The sequence below is a fragment of the Talpa occidentalis genome, unplaced genomic scaffold (genome assembly GCF_014898055.3).
Source record: "Talpa occidentalis isolate TD23 unplaced genomic scaffold, MPIMG_talOcc4v2.1 talOcc4.9, whole genome shotgun sequence".
NCBI classification, from domain to species: Eukaryota; Metazoa; Chordata; class Mammalia; order Eulipotyphla; family Talpidae; genus Talpa; species Talpa occidentalis.
In genome coordinates, this window is record NW_023605305.1 from 111,774,498 (window position 1) to 111,783,351 (window position 8,854).

An 8,854-nucleotide genomic window follows, 5' to 3' on the forward strand; every position below is an offset into this window, starting at 1 on the left:
TGCGCGGGGTGATGGTCCTAGAGGCTGTTTCTGGCCCAGTGTCCTCTAGAAGAACCTGAGATGTCTACAGCCAACAGGGTGGGGGGTGGGGGCAAGGGTAAGGGAAGTGGGGTGTGTAGGAGAAAATGGATTGGGATATTACTCAGGATTCTGCTGCAAGTGACTCAAACTCACTTAGGCAATAGGGGAATTTTCTGGGTCACGGAAGGGAGCACTGAATAATCAGATCATGGGGAAGGACAGGATGCAGTTGGACTTGGGAATAGCTGAACTGACTGGAACTCTACCAGGGCCCTCTTCTACCACCTGCCTTCAGTTTTTCTCTGTGCTGGTTTCTAACTCTGCTGGCAACAACTAGCAGGTTTTGTATCTAGCACCTTTTACCTCTATAGAGACGATGCCTAACCACTTCTGTCATAATCAAGTACTATTTTCAATAATCCCAGGGAAGAGCTGTGATTGGCCCAGCTAGCATCAGGTGTCCATGCCTGGACCAACCAGCTGTAGGGACTGGGCATAGCATCATATAAAATAAGGCATCATCATACTGATCAGTGGAGGCCTTTTGAGAAAAAGAGGTGGAGGAGCTTTGACTGTCCAATAACCATCTACTGTAGTCAAGAGAAGACTGGAGAAAAACTACAGAAATAAAAGATAAGGAAAAAATTAAAAAGTAAAGAAAATAAGCATTGAGAAGGGAGCAGCAAAATTGGTGAGATGGATGTTTCCCAGGTTGTAATTCCACTGACCTCCACCTTGAAACTTAGTATTTCACAGAATTCCTTACATTCCCCTGGTTCGCCCCCTTTTTTTTTTTTTTTTACCCTGAAAGCTCTTAACCTCGCTCCTTGATTGCCCTAGAGCTTCCTCTTCTCTGCATGGCGGTTCCTCTAGATTGCAGGCCTTTTGCTCTCTTGCCTTTAGTGAAGACCAATAGACTCCTTCCTTCTAAATGCATAAAAAGCAGGACGCTCCTTTATCTTCCAGAAATAATCTATACTTGAATATTCATTAGTCACTTTTAATGCCTTACTACTTAGAATGTAGTCCTGAATCAGCCCTGTCAAAATCACCTGGGAACTTACTGGAACTACAAGAACTTGGGGCTTGTCCCAAAACTACTGAATCAATGTACATTCGAACAAGATGCCCAGGTAAGTGTATTAATTTGAAATGCATTACTCTAAGCACTTGCAAATTGAGTTCATAACCTTTCTGCTCTCAGTGTCTAAATAAATATTTCTTCCTAATTTTCCCATCAGGTCAAAAGCAACTACATCTAAAAACTCAGACTCACATAAACTGTCAGAATTATTTTTTTCAATATTCTCTCTCTTCATTGTCTGCATTCAATACATCACAGGTTTGTGCCTGGTATCTGCCTGGCCCATTAGTTTGCTTTTCCTAATTATGTCCTCATCACCTTTATAGCAGGCTCTAATAGATGCATTTGCCAGTGAGAGTCCTCACTTATAAATTTGTAAAGTGAGTTTATTAATACTATGCCTAATTTGCAAACTTATATCTTATATAAATTTGATGTGTCATTATTTTCATCCCACTAGGCACGGTTTTCTTTTCTTTTTTTAATAGCACAGTTTTCAACTGTGATTTTGTAAACAGTTGTCAAGGACATTTCAAACAATGTACTCTTAATTATAATGTACCACAATCTATGAACAATTTATATTTTAAAATGAATTAGAAGGAATTAAAGATTGTTTCAAAAATTATATTCACTTTGATGCATTCTAATATGCTTGAATGAGGAGCAGACAAAGTGGTAGAGTAATTAATTCCTAGTGGGCCAGGAGTGGTAGATAGTGGTATGTCTTATACAGAAGTGTCATTTATCACCGGGATTGGAAAACTTCTTGTGAAAGACTGATAGTAAATATTTTAGGCTTTGTGGACCATATGGTCCTTGTCACAACTACTCAGCTCTACCATTGTAGAGAAAAAGCAGTCAGACTATTCATCTTGATTACTCTAGCTTTAAAGCAAGTTTCAAAAGCAGATAGTTTAACCTCTCAATTTTGAATTTCTATTTCAAAATGGTTAGTGTTTATATATAGATTTAAGTTCAGCATGACAATTGCTAACAAAACAAAACAAAAACCTGCTGGGATTGGAATTCCATTGAATCTTTAGATTAATTTTTGGAGAATTGACAGCTTAACAATATTGAGATTTTCAATTCACAAATATGCTATATATCTCCATTTCTTTAGATCTTTTAACAGTTTCTTATAACAGTTTTTTAGAATTTTTATTATCTAGATCCTGCATATGTTTGCTTACATTCATTCTTAACTATTTTCTATTTTTGGCATATATTGTAAACAGCATTTAAAATTTTATTTGCCACTTGTTTGTTGCTAGTAAACAGAAATACAATTTATTTTGTATATTGATCTGGTATTCTGCACCCTTACTAAATTCACTTATCAGTATAGTTGATTTTTTTTTTTAGGATTGTTAGCATTTTCTAGGCACACAATAATGTCCTCTGTGCATAAAAGTGTTTAACTTCTGTTTTTCTAATCTGTGAGGCTTTTTTTCATGTCTTATTTATTATTTACTTTTCGTGTCTTATTTCACTGGCTGGGACACTGATACAATGTTGAGTAGAAGAGAAGAGAATAAACATCCTTGTCTTAGTGGGAAAGTATCGGGTCTTTCAGCATTAAACTATAGTGCTTTTCCAGAGATTTCTTGATTAGATTGAAATTCTTTTCTTTTATTCCTGTTTGCTGGGGTGTTTTTTTATATTTAAAACTTAACATTGAATTTCATTACCTGGCTTTTCTGTATTGAGTCAAATGATACTGTTTTTTCCTTTGTTCTGTTGAGTTACACTGATTGATTTTCAAATGTTAATTTAACCCATTCAGCCATGATGTATTATCATTTAAATGATATATCAGGACTTTATTCACTAATGTTTTGTTAAGGATCTTTTATCTGTGTTCATAAGGGATGTTGGTCTGCAATTATCATTTAATGTCTTTGGTTTTGATATCAGACTAATGGTGACCTCATGAAATGAGTTGGAAAGTGTTTCTTCCCCTCTATTTTTCTGAAAGATTTGTTTAATATTATTTGTTCCTTTAATGTTTGATAGAATTCATTATTTAATGCACCTAGGAATTCTGTCTTATATTACTGAGGCTTTTTCATTTATTTTTTCAGTCTTTTCCTTCTATGGGCTTTAATTTGTATTTTTTCTCTTTCACTATCTCCACATTTACTAATCTTTTCTTCTGAAATGTATTATTAAACCTACCTAGCATGTTTTTCATCTCAGATATTGGTTTTATTTTTTTTTAGTTCTAGAAGGTTTACTTGTTTCCTTTTATCATTTCCATTTATCTTTTCATTATGTTCATGTTTTTCCTTAATTCCTTGAATATATTTCATAAAGGTTGTTTTAAAATCCATAGAGATACTTCTATCGACTGATTCTCCTTTCCTTGTGGGTCTCAGCTCCTCATTTGGGCATGTTCGATAGTTTTGATTGGATGTTGGCTGTTGTGAATGTTATATTTTCTTTTGTTCCTTTTAAGAGTATTGAGTTATGTTCTGACAAGAAATTAATTTAATATCAGATCAATTTGATTCCTTGGAGACTTTTTAAAGCTGGGTTTAGAGAAGCCTTTGCTACAGAGCTAATTTAACCCTCCTCATAAAGTGTACTCTTTCTGGGGTTTTACCTGAATGTTCCAGGTATTTATCAAAGTCCATTCTGGTTGATCTGAACTAAAATATCTCCCAATCCTGTGTGAGCTCTGGTGGTTGTTCAGCTTATAGATCCTCACATTTTATCTTTCCTTAATAGACATTATTTGCCTGGGTCTGTAGAGCGTCATCCTAAACCTGTACATCTGATTATTGGTTCAAAGAGTCACAGTGATCTCTGCAGATTTCTGCCACTCTAACCCAACCAGAAAATGTGTTAAAGCAAAAGGCCAGAGCTGTAAGTGTACCCACCTCTCTCCTCTCAGGAATCCCTGTTTTTCAATATCTAAAAAGAACAATTTCATATAATTAGTGTAATTTCCTAGTTGTTAATACTTGGTGGACTAGTTTTATACCAGTTGTTCCTTTATGATCAAAAGAGGTCATATTAAAATTTAATTTTTATGTCCTCTATTATGAATACTCTGTTCCAGCCAATTTTAACTCTTCCCTGTGTACATTTTGATGTTCGTCAGTGTATTTGGACATTGGCATCCTGGAATATACCTTCCCCTTTCTTTTTCAAGTCTCAACTTTTATAAAAGCTGCCTCAAAGCCACCCTGTCCAGTTACGCTTCATCTACCCTTCTTTGTTTACCCACAGTTTATTGCAATTTAAAAGTAGTCTCTGAAATTAAGTTGCATTTATGACTAACTCGTTTGGTAAACTTTTTTGGCAATTATTTTATATGGTACTGTTATACTAATACTTATAATCAGCAGCTTTCACCTTCCATTTATCCCCTTTGAGCAAACCAATCTAAACCACTTGGCTGCTCCCAACTAGGTAAATACTGGTGACCTCAACAGTTGGCACAGAGGCAAGGTACCATGAACAAATGGTACTAAATATGAAAGCTTTTATTCAATGAGCATCTTCCAAGGCTCTGAAAATTTCCCTAGCAATCTATTTACATGGTAGATTTACATGGTAGATGGTTTTATATATTTTTCAAAGAACAGATAATTTGAGTCGCAACCAGCTAAGTCTCTCTCAACCTCTTCCCTCCTTTCAGCCGATCTTCCTTTTAGTCTGGTTGTGTTGAGTAGCAAGAGTATTTTGGGAGCCAGCCAAAGTTGAGTTGATAATACATTTAATTTTTGTTTCGAGGGATTATTTATGTGGTTCTCAGAGATTTCCATGTCTGAAATAGTTAACTCATTCTTGTATTTCCTGCAAAGGAATACACTTAGCACTCATCATGGGAAAATGTGACATCACGGGAAAATGCAGGACATGAGGGCCTATTGTGATATGAATCTGTTTCACGGCAGATTCTGAATCTGTCTCTGTCTCAAATATATCTACCACTGGATGTATATGGGGAGGGGAAGAGAAACAAGGTTTTATATGCAAAACCAGAGATAAGTTTATGGAAAATTCTTCCTATCAAAACATGCAGAATTATAATTAGGAGATTCAGTTTCTCATCAATTCTTAGTAAAGGAAATTCTGTCAGGAATGAACTGTAGATCTAGTGTATGCAATTGTAAAACTCCATGCCTTTTTTTTTAATTGAAGAGATGACAAGAAATTTAAGTTATCAGTATTTCTCTATTTATAGGGCACCAGCCCTGTGAAAGAACTTCAGTGAACATCCACTGATGTTGCATATTTTATGAATTTTAAAAATTAATAACACAAAAAACTTTTGATCAAGTGAGAGGAAAGGCTGAATTATTCTCGCTGTAGAAAATATTACAGAACAGTTGTCACATGAAGAGGCCATTAAAGAGAATATGCCCCCCAAAATGTAGGAATATATTTTATAGAGTGGCATCATCAGGGATTAATTAATTAAAATATTATGTTGTTTTCTGGATTTTTATGATATAACTTTAAATTTTAATTTTTTTTATAATTTCTTTTCTTACTCTATATATTCACTTTTTATATAGTTTTGTATTTGTATTTCTAACTTTGTTTTAAATGAAGGCCCTCAAAATGTATAAGTGTCAGAACTCACAAAAGTTGGACCCAAACTTAAATGGTTAAGATATTGGTTTACAACAAAGGCAAGTCTCACATTAAATTCTCCCTAAATTCTGATTCCTATGATAAACATGTATGATCAAGCAGGCAGATGAAAAATCCCCAAACCTGTTCTGTAACCTCAATGCAAACCCAGGTCTATGTTCTTTTAGGTGCTATGACAGGGCATTTCAAAGAAAGCTTATATTAAGTAAATAGTAACAATGTGAAAGCAGAATTCTACTAACTATACAGTTGGAGTCAGGGGAACGAAAATCCTCTGAGTCAGCACCTATTCCCAATATTGCTGAGGAATGGAATCCAGGTGAAAGAGAAGCATTTGTTGAATTTTTATATCCTATTCCTACAAGGGTGGGGGAGCATCACTCTAATATTTTATCTCATCCTCTTTTGAGCATCATTCACATCACCAACAAGAGCCTACCTAACACCCATTATTCTAACTCACAAGCCTCTGATGATTACTGGAGAAGAGAATAGCTGAAGAAATTAGAGTTCTTGCCTTTTAGTATGGATTTTATTTCAGGGGGTGGTAAATATTAGGTAACCATCCCTGAGGTGTGCATTCCCAATGAGAACAAGTAACCATCTCTTGGGTGGAGATAAAACCTAAATAACACACACACATACAAGTCACACTGTCAACACTGGGGAATTCCAAGGGAATTGCAGAGACTGTAACTTGCCCTTTTTGTAATGGCTGCTTTCATCAAGCACCGTGGAACCCAGAGTCCCTGGGGATGGTTGTACAAGGAAAGCTTCAACACTGCATTTCTGCTTCTTCTGTATTACATATCAGGGTTCTGTGTGCTATTTTCTTTGTGATAATGGGAGTTCTGCTGTATATAAAACTTTGGAAACCATTGTTCTAGCACTAAACACCTCTCTTTCTGTCCAGTGCCACTCATTGCTATAATGAAATGCAAAGATGTGCTTGAATTGGTCTATGCCAGTGAAAATATGTTGCTGAATACTTGGTCTAGGTTAGCTGAGCTAGGTATAAAATCTATGACATCATCTCTTTTCCTCTCTCCTTTCCCCACCCATCACCATTATTTCCAGAATATGCTCTCCCACCATGTTTTGCCCACAAATGGCCTTTGGTGCTGGGGTAAAAATCTCCATAACCAAATTGCCAAGTGTGACAATTAATATGTCAGACAGAGTATCCAAATTAGTTAAACATTATTTCTGGGTGTTTCTGAAGATGTTTCTGGGAGAGATTAGCATTTGTATCTGTGGATTCAGTAGAGCAAATTGCCCTTCCCAATGCAAGTGGGCATCATCTAATCCATCAAGGGCCTGAGTGAAACAGAAAGGCAAAGGAAACAGTAGTTCTCTCATCCTTTTTCTCTCTCTCCCCTTGACTGCCTCAGGCCAGACATTGATCCCCTCCTGCACGCAGGCTCAGTTCTCCTGGTTTTCAGGACTTTAGACTCAGACTCAGACTATACATATCAATTCATAGATGGTAGTATGTGAGACTTCTCAGCCTTCATCATTGTGTGAGTCAATTCCTTATAATAAATAAATATATGAACATACGTAGTAAATATATTTCATGTGCACATCCAGTTGCTATTCTATTGGTTTATGGGTTTTGTTTCTCTAGAGAACCCTCATTCATACACCAAAGTAATATGACTTCTGTACAAAAGACTCAACTTGACTTTGGGAAGAAGATTTACAAGGAAATAGTTGTGGGATGGTCTCATCCATAATGTATTTCACATTGGTCTGTAGTGGACATTTATCGTTTATCTGACAATAACCTTTTTTTTTTTTTCTAGAATCTAGTCATCATTTTATTTCAGACCTCCTAATTTGCCCTTGTTCTCAAGGATGACCCAAATGTTTTTGAACAGAGGAGCAAGGCTCTCTCTCCCCTGTTGCAAGAGTAAAGCTGAGAACATAGGAGCTTATTGCTGCCGGCATCTATGTGAAGAGCCGAGGCTGCCTGGCAACAAGCAGGAAAGGGGCAAGGAGTGTCCAGTTCCAGTCATCACTAATGCCTACCCTATTCTTGCCCCTCCAGTTTGCATGAGTTCCACAAATTCTATCACTGATCTTGTTGGAGCTGAATCTTTCTCACAATCTTTAAAAAAACAATAACAAAAATGTCCTAAAGAAAGCACAGTGAAGGCAGCAAAATTATAGAGCTTGATAAAATAAAAGACATGGAAACAACAAGAAGAATGGAGAAATGTCTGGTTATTCCCAGGAACAAAAGAACTCCAATTTGCAGTCTTGGATGTCAACACCTCAGGGTGCAGAGTATAAGACACTGAAAAAAGTGAGCCTGGGACTTTTGCTCAGGGAGACAGATATGCCTGTCCTGGTTCCACTGGCCTCAGAGAGTGTGTGGGGACAGCAGCAATAGATGTGTTGTTCCTCCCAAAGGCAGAACAAGCAGGAAGGGGAGAGAAGAGTCCAGCACCCAAGTGGAATCCACCAACCATGAGGGTGGAGAGAGGAGTAAAGAGAATCAGGAGAGACAGGTTGCTGAGGCTGTGGCATGAGCGCCAGGTTGTGGTGCCAGCTGTAAGAAATGGATGACATATTCTGGAGAGTGCCATGGCTCACACGGGGGAGCAGGGGAACCAGCAGCCCGGGAGCAAGAGCTCTACTAGGTGCAAAATGGATCTACTCAAGAGCAGTCAGTTACCCTATGGGCTCAAGGTCAACCTAAGGGCAGAACTAGGTGACAGGAAGCGATTAAGTCCAGAGAGCTGTGCAAGTCAGATGCAGGTGAGGAGGAAGCCAGGAGAGGCTGCTGGAAACCAGCAGTGGAGCAGTGGAGGGGTGGGGGCAGGCTGGGCCAGGCAGCGCCGCAGAGAAAAAAGCCTCCCATGGAATTCCACCAGATGGCTCTCTGCCTGCTGAGCCCTCACTTTTCTCTGCTTGTCCATCTGTGGGGCCCGTGCCCTCAGGGCTCCGAGGTGGGAGCGGCCTTCCTGGCACACCTGACAAGACTGGCAGCAAGATGGAGTGGGGGCAGCTAGGAGTCTCATTCCGCTAGACACAGGGTGTCTGATAAATTCTCCTCGTCGGCTGACAGATTTATCTTTCATAATTTAGAGAGAGAAATGGAAGGACAGCTCCCCTGAACCTAACTCTGGTTCG

General features: G+C 38.0%; 1 long non-coding RNA gene across 1 annotated transcript; it reads left to right on the forward strand.

Moving 5' to 3' along the window:
* Nucleotides 1-525: 525 nt before the first annotated feature.
* LOC119236366 (uncharacterized) lies at nt 526-8,238 on the forward strand. The gene is made up of 3 exons (XR_005123037.2): nt 526-712; nt 1,041-1,154; nt 7,522-8,238. It is a non-coding gene; the product is annotated as an uncharacterized LOC119236366 (long non-coding RNA).
* The last annotated feature ends 616 nt before the right edge of the window (nt 8,239-8,854 follow it).